At 47.1% G+C, this 13486-nt stretch overlaps 1 protein-coding gene across 1 annotated transcript in view; it reads right to left on the bottom strand.

Moving 5' to 3' along the window:
- Window positions 1–13486, bottom strand: part of LOC143511695 (dematin-like) — a 29251-nt gene that overhangs the window by 14830 nt on the left and 935 nt on the right. The window lies entirely within an intron of this gene.

Raw genomic sequence — 13486 nt, 5'->3', positions numbered from 1 at the left:
CACCACTGATACACGCCTTCACACCACTGAGACACGCCTCCACACCACTGAGACACGCCTTCACACCACTGAGACACGCCTCCACACCACTGAGACACGCCTTCATACCACTGAGACATGCCTTCACACCACTGAGACACGCCTTCACACCACTGAGACACGCCTCCACACCACTGAGACACGCCTTCACACCACTGAGACACGCCTCCACACCACTGAGACACGCCTTCATACCACTGAGACATGCCTTCACACCACTGAGACACGCCTTCACACCACTGAGACACGCCTTCACACCACTGAGACACGCCTTCATACCACTGAGACATGCCTTCACACCACTGAGACATGCCTTTACACCACCAGGACACGCCTCCACACCACTGAGACACGCCTTCACACCACTGAGACACGCCTCCACACCACTGAGACACGCCTTCACACCACTGAGACACGCCTTCATACCACTGAGACACGCCTTCACACCACTGAGACATGCCTTCACACCACTGAGACACGCCTTCACACCACTGAGACACGCCTTCATACCACTTGGACACGCCTTCATACCACTGAGACATGCCTTCACACCACTGAGACACGCCTTCACACCACTGAGACACGCCTTCACACCACTGAGACACGCCTTCATACCACTGAGACATGCCTTCACACCACTGAGACATGCCTTTACACCACCGGGACACGCCTCCACACCACTGAGACACGCCTTCACACCACTGAGACACGCCTTCACACCACTGAGACACGCCTCCATGTATCACCTTCACACCACTGAGACACGCCTCCATGTATCACCTCCATACCACTGAGACACGCCTCCACACCACTGAGACACGCCTCCACACCACTGGAACACGCCTCCACACCACTGAGACACGCCTCCACACCACTGGGACACGCCTCCACACCACTGGGACACGCCTCCACACCACTGAGACACGCCTCCACACCACTGATACACGCCTTCACACCACTGAGACACGCCTCCACACCACTGAGACACGCCTTCACACCACTGAGACACGCCTCCACACCACTGAGACACGCCTCCACACCACTGAGACACGCCTTCACACCACTGAGACACGCCTCCATGTATCACCTTCACACCACTGAGACACGCCTCCATGTATCACCTCCATACCACTGAGACACGCCTCCACACCACTGAGACACGCCTCCACACCACTGGGACACGCCTCCACACCACTGAGACACGCCTCCACACCACTGATACACGCCTTCACACCACTGAGACACGCCTTCACACCACTGAGACACGCCTTCATACCACTGAGACATGCCTTCACACCACTGAGACACGCCTTCACACCACTGAGACACGCCTTCACACCACTGAGACACGCCTTCATACCACTGAGACATGCCTTCACACCACTGAGACATGCCTTTACACCACCAGGACACGCCTCCACACCACTGAGACACGCCTTCACACCACTGAGACACGCCTCCACACCACTGAGACACGCCTTCACACCACTGAGACACGCCTTCATACCACTGAGACACGCCTTCACACCACTGAGACATGCCTTCACACCACTGAGACACGCCTTCACACCACTGAGACACGCCTTCATACCACTGAGACACGCCTTCATACCACTGAGACATGCCTTCACACCACTGAGACACGCCTTCACACCACTGAGACACGCCTTCACACCACTGAGACACGCCTTCATACCACTGAGACATGCCTTCACACCACTGAGACATGCCTTTACACCACCGGGACACGCCTCCACACCACTGAGACACGCCTTCACACCACTGAGACACGCCTTCACACCACTGAGACACGCCTCCATGTATCACCTTCACACCACTGAGACACGCCTCCATGTATCACCTCCATACCACTGAGACACGCCTCCACACCACTGAGACACGCCTCCACACCACTGGAACACGCCTCCACACCACTGAGACACGCCTCCACACCACTGGGACACGCCTCCACACCACTGGGACACGCCTCCACACCACTGAGACACGCCTCCACACCACTGATACACGCCTTCACACCACTGAGACACGCCTCCACACCACTGAGACACGCCTTCACACCACTGAGACACGCCTCCACACCACTGAGACACGCCTACACACCACTGAGACACGCCTCCACACCACTGAGACACGCCTTCACACCACTGAGACACGCCTCCACACCACTGAGACACACCTCCACACCACTGAGACACGCCTTCATACCACTGAGACACGCCTCCATGTATCACCTTCATACCACTGAGACACGCCTCCATGTATCACCTTCATGCCACTGAGACACGCCTCCATGTATCACCTTCATGCCACTGAGACATGCCACTGATTGCTTTAATGAGCAGTAATAAAGTGGCCGTTGAGTGTGTCATATAATATTGTAATACATACTCTAACACATGGAGATACTGTACACAACCACTAAACAACTTCATTCTTCATAGCATTTCTTCATTCACACTCACACACACACACTCATGTACACACACACACAGTACACAGGTTTTTCCTACTGCTCAAAGCTGTGCAATCACTGCAATGAAAGTTAAGATGAAGAGAGAAACTCTAAAAATATCACAGTCTGCAGACACCTTCCTCTTCCTCTCCCTCCTTCCCTCTCTCTCTCCCTGCCTCCCCCTTTCTCTCTCTCTCTACCTCTTTCCCCCTCTCTCTCTCTCTACCTCTTTCCCCCTCTCTCTCTCTCTCTCTCCCTGCCTCCCCCTCTCTCTCTCTCTCTACCTCTTTCCCCCTCTCTCTCTCAGTCATTTCTGCTCTCTCCTCTCCTACTGTCTTATGTAACATCTAGCTGTTACTATGGCAAAAGCAGACCGCCCCCTGTACCAGGCAAACACAGCCGTCCTAAACCACCCGGACAGGAGCTGCTTCTGGAGTGAAGCTCTCTGCAGGCTCTGGGTCAGACTCACTGTACCGAACCGCCATCCCTACTACTGTAGTCAATATGTGGTGTCACCATTATAAACGTCAAATATTGCATTCACACTCAAATAACACACACATACATAAACACGAACACACACACACACACACACACACACACACACACACACACACACACATACAGAGCTGTGAGTAAGGTTAATTGAAATGTGAAATGTTGCGATATGGGTAGCTGAGTGGAGTGTAACTTGGAAGGTTCAACTGTTCAACTGCACCCACTGCAAATACACGCACATCGTTTGACCATGTTCATGTAGAATGGACATGGATAATCTGTGAGAAGAACAAAAACAGTTTAGAGTGATGTGAAGAGGTTCCATTCAAACCAGTTTAGAGTGATGTGAAGAGGTTCCATTCAAACCAGTTTAGTGTTGTAGTTCCATTTTCCAGCGAATCACTCACACTAGCTTTGGCAACCCCCTAATATCACCCTGGGCAATAACTGAGTTTTTTTAAGTTGTGCATGCCATTGTACATATATCACTTGGTGGTGGTGGTGTGTGTGTGTGTGTGTGTGTGTGTGTGTGTGTGTATGTGTGCGCGCGCATATGGGTTCGTGTGTGTGATAGGCAGTAACACTTCTGTCCCTATGTATCCAACAGAATTAATCTGTTTCATGTGCTGTTTGTGGATGTCACTATGGATACACTGATGTTTGTGACCATGAGTGAACTTTTCTAGACCTCAGAGACCTTCTAGAAGACCTCACAATGGCTCAGTTGGCTTGCGCAAATCCTTACATTACAAAACAATAGAATAGCACTGAGATGGCATATTTAATAACATTTTATATTTTGAGAAGCTAAAGTTGTCTTCCCTCTATTGAACACCCTTTTCCTCTTTAATTTTGTCATTTTAATATATGGATGATAGTCTGACCCTGTTACCTAATGCTACAGCTACTGAATCTGTATCTTATTTTAGGACTCAGTTAATAACTGAATAATGCATTATATTTATTGATCTGTTTGTCTGGGTTTGTTATAAACAATTAACTGTAATGTTTGTGTTTTACACCTGTCAATCAAAAATGTGGAACTAAACAGCACATATAATGCATATTATTTTCCAAAGTCACAGAGATTTAAATACACAAATCAGATAACACAGATTACACATGTGATGTCATAAATCTAGGTCAGGCAGCCATCACCAGATGCATAGATTATGCACAAAAATTATATATACACACACACTGTATATATAAATGATAGTGTAGAGGCCAATATGGTATGGAGGCCAATGACACTTCACCAGATCAGTAGAAGCCACTAGATCCCACCAGCTAGATTCCACCAGCTAGTCATAGTGTGTTCTCTTCATACCCAGCATTCTTTAACCCCTCTGCCAGCCAATCAGACCCACGTGCTGACTGACATCATACCCAGTGCTTTGCTAACAATGCCACCTCTACACAGGGAAGGATTAGACCTGCTCCAGCACTTTCCATACTTTATAACCGCCACACAAAACCCCTTCAGCCTCAGTGAGGGTACTCTGCTTTTGTGTATTTGGGGCTTTAATATGATTTCTGGATTTAGAAGTCCCCCACACCCTGTTCCTCTTCCCACCGACACACACACACACACACACACACACACACACACACACACACACACACAACACCCTGGAAGATTAAATGCGCTAAGCTGTACCATTGGAACTTTGTTCAAGGGTGGCACATTACATAGATTTATTGTGTGTGTGTGTGTGTGTGTGTGTGTGCGTGTGTGCGTGCGTGCGTGTGTGTGTCTTCAATGAGATGGGCAGTTGGGCGCTTAAGCCCTACATCTAACCCTAGTACTTATTTATTCTTCTGAATGTGCTGTCAAAAACATTGCTGAGTGTGTTTGTGTGTCTGTGTGTGTTTGATTCTGCTGACTGATCTTTATGAGACTAAACTGAAACACATGAGAGCAGTTTGGAGTGTAATAGCTCTCCTGACAGACGTTTATGGCCTCATCCATTTTGTCTCTGATTGTATTAGGAGACACACATAAAACAAGCCCCACACCAAGCCGACGCCCACAGCACCATGGTGACCAGATGCCCACAATCCACGCCCCTACAGCAGCACAAGCAGAGCATCATTACTGCACCTCTTCACACTTTAATCTTCCTCTCTTACATTTAATTCAATTCACGTTGGTTGATTAACGTTTATTTTATTATCAGTTCACTTCAGTTTGATTCAGTTTGATTCAGCTGCTGGGGGAATAAGGCATGACAGGGCAAAAGGACAGAAACTTCGAACAAACACATCAGTCGATTGAAATGTATCGAAAAAGCTGTAAGGACTATGTGCTTTCAGTATGTTTTCCACCAACATTCACCTCTCTGGTGCCCACACACACACACACACACACATACACACACGCACACACACATACACATATTTGAATGTGTGGGAGGACTGCAGAGAAAGGAAGTAAAACATTTCAGCTCTCAAATTCAGCAGTGACTGCATCGATATACACTACATTGCCAAAAGTATTCGCTCACCCCCCCTTAACTCACATATGAGCTTAAGTGACATCCCATTCCTAATCCATAGGGTTTATCCTTTGCAGCTAGAACAGCTTCAACTCTTCTGGGAAGGCTGTCCACAAGGTTTAGGAGTGTGCTTATGGGGACCATTTTGACCACTCTTCCAGAAGCACATTTATGAGGTCACATACTGATGTTGGACATGAAGGCCTGGTTCTCAGTCTCCGCTCTAATTCATCTCAAAGGTGTTCTATTGGGTTGAGGTCAGGAGTTTGTGCAGGCCAGTCAAGTTCATCCACACCAGACTGTCATCCATGACTTTATGGACCTTGCTTTGTGTCATGTTTGAAGAGGAAGGGGCCAGCTCAAAACTGTTCCCACAAAGTAGGGAGCATGGAATTGTCTAAAATGTGTTGGTATGCTGAAGCATTCAGATTGCAAACACAGGTTGAGACCAAACAAACACGGGCTCAGTCCAAACATACACAGGCTGAGTCCAAAATGGCTCCTTGTTCGCCCATAGTGCTCTAGGAGAAGGAGGTGTGACAGTCACAACCAAACTGGTGGTTAACCATGTAGGGCACCTCATGGTGTTGTGAGTAAGGAGTATGGATTTGGGAGTAGGGAGTAGGGAATAGGGAGATGTTTCTTCAGCTCATGTTCTGCTGTTGCAAAGTATGGCAGTAATATGAGAGAGCAGATGTTGCCTTGAACGCCAAATAAGCGTTTTTGTGACATTTTTAATGATCAGCATCTATAAACACACAGTTCTGTTTGCATGTGCTCAGATCACAGGAACATCAACATTAGTGCAGTCGGAGGAGAAGACCGAGCCACGGTCCTAATCTGGAGGAGATGTCAGCAGCGTTGTACATTTGTATTCACAGAGAAACTTTCAAAATGGCCTCAGAGGCAGCTGGAATGTAAAGAGCAGACGTGACGTTCCTGTGTTAGAACCTTCTAGAAACTTCAGCTCCTGTATGTTGCACAAGGCCACTCAGACACTATGTCACAACCTCTCTCTCTCTCTCTCTCTCTCTCTCTCTCTCTCTCTCTCTTTGACTTATCTCGAGGGAACAAGATCTGGCCACGCCCAGAGAGGGCCGCCATGTACACCACGCGTCTGATTTGCTGACATATTTAACAAGACTGTACACATCACATCGTCCATTGTCCCACTTTCTCTGACATACACACACCAATATAACTGTCTCTGATGCTCACACACACCAACACACTGTCTCTGACACTCACACACCAACATAACTGTCTCTGACACTCACACACACCAACACACTGTTTCTGACGCGCACACACACACCACCGCAGCAATACAAGCTGGTATAGGAGATAAGAGAGTACAGTGGAAGTCTCAAATACACGCATGCAAACACGCGCGTACACACACGTGCGCAAACACACGCGTACACACGCATACACACATGCACACACACACATGTGTACAAACAGGCACGCAAACACATGTCAGACACACACACAAACACTCAAAGACATGCATGTGCAAACGCACATGCATACAAACATGCATGAAAACACACACCCACAGAAACATACACACACACAGATACATACACAGTCCCTCTGGAGTCAGATCACACTGTGAGACAGACTGTTCTCTGTACAGTTGTTTTGTAACTCAAGCACATGTGAACACCACAGACTGGTGTGTCTCACAGCCTGACTGACGGCCCTAGAAACCCACGGTGACAAATCCTACTGCAACTCAAGTTTTCTCATTACTCCTACATGTCTTTTTGGTTTTGCATGTTTAATTGTGTGGATTAGTTGGTGTCAGTGTGCATTGTGTTGTTATTAATGTGGATTGGTAGGTATCAGTGTGGATTGTGTGGATTGGTTGGTTGTTAGTGTGGATTGTGTGGTTATTAGTGTGGATTGGTTGGTTGTTAGTGTGGATTGTGTGGATTGGTTGGTTGTTAGTGTGGATTGTGTGGATTGGTTGGTTGTTAGTGTGGATTGTGTGGATTGGTTGGTTGTTAGTGTGGATTGTGTGGATTGTGTAGATTGGTTGGTGTTGGTGTGGATTGGTTGGTGTTGGTGTGGATTGGTTGGTTGTTAGTGTGGATTGGTTGGTTGTTAGTGTGGATTGGTTGGTGTTAGTGTGGATTGGTTGGTTGTTAGTGTGGATTGTGTGGATTGGTTGGTGTTAGTGTGGATTGTGTGGATTGTGTAGATTGGTTGGTGTTGGTGTGGATTGGTTGGTTGTTAGTGTGGATTGGTTGGTGTTAGTGTGGATTGTGTGGATTGGTTGGTGTTAGTGTGGATTGGTTGGTTGTTAATGTGGATTGGTTGGTGTCAGTGTGGATTGGTTGGTTGTTAGTGTGGATTGGTTGGTGTTAGTGTGGATTGGTTGGTTGTTAGTGTGGATTGTGTGGATTGGTTGGTGTTAGTGTGGATTGTGTGGATTGTGTAGATTGGTTGGTGTTGGTGTGGATTGGTTGGTGTCAGTGTGGATTGGTTGGTTGTCAGTGTGGATTGGTTGGTGTCAGTGTGGATTGGTTGGTGTTAGTGTGGATTGGTTGGTTGTTAGTGTGGATTGGTTGGTTGTTAGTGTGGATTGGTTGGTGTTAGTGTGGATTGTGTGGATTGGTTGGTGTCAGTGTGGATTGATTGGTGTTAGTGTGGATTGGTTGGTGTCAGTGTGGATTGGCTGTGGCGTTCTCATGTGACCTTTGGCTGTAAACATGAAGCTGAGGACTCTGGCTTTGGAATGTGCTGCACATCCAGAAAAGATGCACACACAGATACAGGTCTGTCTTCACTGTACAGGTATGTCCCCACTGCTCAGGTCTCTGTCCACATTGCACAGGTCTCTGTCCCCAATGCACAGGTCTCTGTCCCCACTGTACAGGTCTGTCCCCACTGCACAGGTCTCTGTCCCCGCTGCACAGGTCTCTGTCCCCACTGCACAGGTCTGTCTCCACTACACAGGTCTGTCCCCACTGCAGAGGTCTCTGTCCCCACAGCACAGGTCTCTGTCCCCACTGCACAGGTCTGTCCCTGTTGCACAGGTCTCTGTCCCTGCTGCACAGGTCTGTGTCCCCATTACACAGGTCTCTGTCCCCACTGCACAGGTCTGTCCCCACTGCACAGGTCTGTCCCCTCTGCACAGGTCTGTCCCCACTGCACAGGTCTGTCCCCTCTGCACAGGTCTGTCCCCACTACACAGGTCTGTCCCCTCTGCAGAGGTCTCTGTCCCCACTGCACAGGTCTCTGTCCCCACAGCAAAGGTCTCTGTCCCCACTGCACAGGTCTGTCCCCTCTGCACAGGTCTCTGTCCCCAAACGTTCTTCTGAAAATCCATTTGAATTAACATATTAAACCCAGAGCACTTCCTGTCTTAATGTCAACCTGAACAACCAGAACAGTCCCTAATGTCCCCATGCAAGAAATACAAACCATCTCTACAAGACTTTACAAGACTCTACAATACACTCACTATATCACACACTTATGAGCTCAATCACAGCAAAAAGAAAAAAAAAAGATCATTTAGTGCTAAACATGCATCGATTCCCCTACCGCCATCCTCTCTCCCTCTATGTCTCCCTCCACCCTCTCGCTCTCTCCCTCTATCGCTCCTTCTCTCTTTTTCTTCCTTCTGTCTTCCTTTCTGTTTGTCAATTTTCATTCAATTCAGTAAAGCTTTATTGGTATGACCATACTAATTTACAGTATTACCAAAGCAGTATTACAACAACCATCCTTCATTCTCTCTCTCTCTCTCTCTCTGGGACACAGTGCCGGTGTAGCTGTGATACCTGCTGCTGCTCCAACTTAATAAGATACACAGCATGTGTGTGTGTGTGTGTGTGTGTGTGTGTGTGTGTGTGTGTGTGTGTGTGTGTGTGTGTGTGTGTGTGTGTGAGTGTGTGTGTCTAAATCAGCTTTGTGGGAGTCACACTTTTAATGACATTCTTCATACTGAATCTGTATATACACCAAAAGTGACTGTAACCTCTCACAGTATTACGGCTCATTTAGGATAATGTCTACATAATAATGTTTACATAATGTCTTAATTATTTTTCATTATGCAATACATTTACATAATAATACATCCATTCATGCATTCCAGTTCCATCTTTGACAGTTTATTTACTTTTGGGTAACTGACTGATGTGCAAAGATCTGGCTAGCATGGTTGAAATGCTCATGGCAATAAATCAACTCTTGTTACAAATGAATACTTTTCTGACTGGGCACCAACCTCTGGACTCCTGTCTGCTCATGCATGCTCAGCCCCTCCCTCTGCACAGGTATCATGCAGCTCAGCCCCTCCCTCTGCACAGGTATCATGCAGCTCAGCCCCTCCCTCTGCACAGGTATCATGGACACTCAGTCCCTCCCTCTGCACAGGTACCATGCAGCTCAGCCCCTCCCTCTGCACAGGTATCATGGACACTCAGCCCCTCCCTCTGCACATGTATCATGGACACTCAGCCCCTCCCTCTGCACAGGTACCATGCAGCTCAGCCCCTCCCTCTGCACAGGTATCATGGACACTCAGCCCCTCCCTCTGCACAGGTACCATGCAGCTCAGCCCCTCCCTCTGCACAGGTATCAGTCTCACAGAAAACACCAGCAGAACTGCCATGTCATCTCTGGTCTCTCATCTGCAGAGTCAGAGGTTAAGATGGAACACAGACAAGCTCACACAGAAAGCCTCTGTTCTCCTCTGAGATGTGGCCATGTCTCTACCATACACACACTCACTCACACACACACACACACACACACACACACACACACACACACACACACAAACGCACACTCACACATACACACAAAACCTCGGTTGCCCTCTGAACAGTGGCCATGTCCCAATCACCATGCTGGAGAAATGCAGTGTCACTCGCTTCTCCTCACACTCACACACACACACACACACACACACACACACGAGATGTCATTCAGGCGTGTCTAATGAGGAGTAGAACAACAGTGACATTTCGAGAAGAAAGCCCAGCCCTCGTGTCACTGTCATGGCAACCTGTTGCACTGGTGGTGTTTAATGTAATGTATGAGGGTCTCCAGGGCCAACAGGAGAGTGTAAGTCATACTGTCCACCCTGGACCCTGAAACACACTGACCAACACACACACACCATTCACCACATATGACCCAGGGATGCATTTCAGCCCTTACTGTAGGACTGTGTAATGAATCAAACAATAAACACCAATTTCATATATGACAGCACGTCTCCCTCTTCTCCCTCCTCCCCCAATCCCATCCTCTCTCTCTCCCTCTCCTCCACCTAGCTTTCTCTCTCTCTCTCCATCATTCACTCACACTCACAGATTTTAAGAATGGTAATGATTATTTCAGTCTTTCTCAGTGACACGTTCTATAATAAGCCACCACTTTCTTGATGATGAATCGGGAGAAGACAGATGGCAGTCAGCAGGGTCCAGATGGCCAAGTCCATGAGGCCGATTGTTCTGCAGTCCTGCTGTGTGTGATCTGTGCCCCTCACACTAACCGTCTCCCACCAACCGGGGATTGATTAAGAGGTCTGGGCTCTCGATGACCTGATTCACGCTGTGCAATCACATTGCGTTGCATTGTGATTGGCTAATAAAAATGATCACAGTGGAGCCAAAGAATAGCCACAGACACACAGGGATGTGGCACTGTTGTAGTACTGTTATAGTACTGTAGTAGTACTGTAGTGGTACTGTTGTAGTACTGTTAAAGTACTGTAGTAGTATTGTTATAGTAGTACTCTAGTACTGTAGTAGTACTGTTGCAGTACTGTAGTAGTACTGTAGTGGTACTGTTATAGTACTATAGTAGTATTGTTATAGTACTGTTGTGGTACTGTTGTAGTACTCCAGTACTGTGGTAGTACTGTTGTAGTACCGTAGTATTTCTGTAGAAGTACTGTTGTAGTACTGCAGTAGTGCTGTTGCAATACCGTAGTTGTACTGTTGTAGTGCTGCTGTAGTACCATTGTAGTGTTGTTGTACAACTGTGGTAGTACTGTTGTATTGATGTTGTAGTACTGTAGTAGTACTGTTGTAGTACTGTTGTATTGATATGGTACTGTTGAATTGGTGTGCTAGGGTTGTACTGTTGTACTGCTATAGTCAGTCCCACCAGGATTTCGCGGGCTTTTTTTGTGATTGTTGCGGGCTGCGGGCTAAAATGTTTGATGTTGCGGGTGTTTTTCAAAAAAATTGCGATGGAAGTTGCGGTGTGTTTTTGCTTTTTTGTGAGTACATTACAATAGGGAGTAAATGTTGTATGGTTTCCTCTATTTAGTAGTACATTTTAATTATCTATTTACCTATTTATTCAGGGTTGCCAACTTTTCAAGATCGCTTGAAGTGAGATTTGAACCTGGAGGGGGTGGCGGGGTTAGCGAACGTAAGTTGTTACCAGGCGGCCTGTGAAATGGACACAAATTAAGTATTATATCGAGATCGATCGCCAGTGGTTGGCGCCAGAGCGAACTAGTAACTCATAGATATGGATCAGAGATAAATAAACTTTATCTCAGTTTAAAGTTTAAACTTATAAACTTTATCTCAGACCCTCGCCACTTGCGTGCGCTGCAGTGACTTCGCGGGCTACCGTTGCATTGTGGGGAATGTAGTGTTTGTGCGTGCAAAACACCATCGGGCGGCTGTGGCCTGCGGGCCGGTTCTAATAGTAATTAAATATCATCCAGGGGGCCATAGATAATCAATTCGCGGCTCGGATCTGGACAGTTTATCCCCGCTTTCATGTAGTGTACTGGGATACTGCTTTTCCCGATCTTTTTGCCGTTATTTTCGTCGCTTATGCTGCTTTCAGTCTGCTCCTCTTGAACGTATATACGGAAGTAAGGCGGGAGTTTGTCGACGTCACATCAATACGACATCAGTGATTGGTCAAATTTGCGGGAAAGTTGCGGTGATTGGCTGAAGTTGCAACACCGCCCTGAATTCGCGGTGTTTGCTTGAAGTTGCGTTGAAGTTGCAAATCGCAACATCGCGACTTTCTGGAGGGTCTGTATAGTACTGTTGAATTGGTGTGCTAGGGTTGTACTTTTGTACTGCTATAGTACTGTTGAATTGGTGTGCTAGGGTTGTACTGTTGTACTGCTATAGTACTGTTGAATTGGTGTGCTAGGGTTGTACTTTTGTACTGCTACAGTACTGTTGAATTGGTGTGCTAGGGTTGTACTGTTGTACTGCTATAGTACTGTTGAATTGGTGTGCTAGGGTTGTACTTTTGTATTACTACAGTACTGTTGAATTGTTGTGCTAGGGTTGTACTGTTGTACTGCTATAGTACTGTTGAATTGGTGTGCTAGGGTTGTACTGTTGTACTGCTATAGTACTGTTGAATTGGTGTGCTAGGGATGTACTGTTGTACTGCTATAGTACTGTTGAATTGTTGTGCTATGGTTGTACTGTTGTGGTATTGTTATAGTATTGTTGTGATGCTGTTGTAGTTCCATTGCTGCTAGGCACTCACAGACAGTTTTAAGACAGTGGCAAAGGTTTTCTTTAACGCCAGAGGGACATCGCTCACACTATCCGACTGAACACATGAGTAGTGTGAACAGGAATGATTGGAAACCGCCTACACCCCCCCCCCCCTAAAAAAAAGCAACAACTGTGATTATGTTTCTACATATAATGTTTACATATAAAATTCAGGGCAGGGGACAGGGTATGCAGGAAAACTAGCACGAACAGACAAGACTGTCCTGCCTTAGACACCGGGAAACTGCAGACTCACGCGTATAGGGTTACACGTGCGTTTAACAGGGTCCCAACAGCGGACACACGGGTCAGCCACATCACCTAATGGACACTGAAAGTACCTATTGATATTACAGTCATGCGCACTGGTGCATGACGGCAAATGAGAAACATGAAAACTGCGTATAATTAATTCGACAAATTCATTCCGGTTGTGTACTGATCTGTAACTGCGCTTTCGTAACACA

The sequence above is a fragment of the Brachyhypopomus gauderio genome, chromosome 4 (assembly GCF_052324685.1).
Source record: "Brachyhypopomus gauderio isolate BG-103 chromosome 4, BGAUD_0.2, whole genome shotgun sequence".
Lineage (NCBI taxonomy): Eukaryota > Metazoa > Chordata > Actinopteri > Gymnotiformes > Hypopomidae > Brachyhypopomus > Brachyhypopomus gauderio.
Note: the sequence above shows the minus strand (reverse complement) of the source record. Positions and strands in the feature narration are given on the sequence as shown.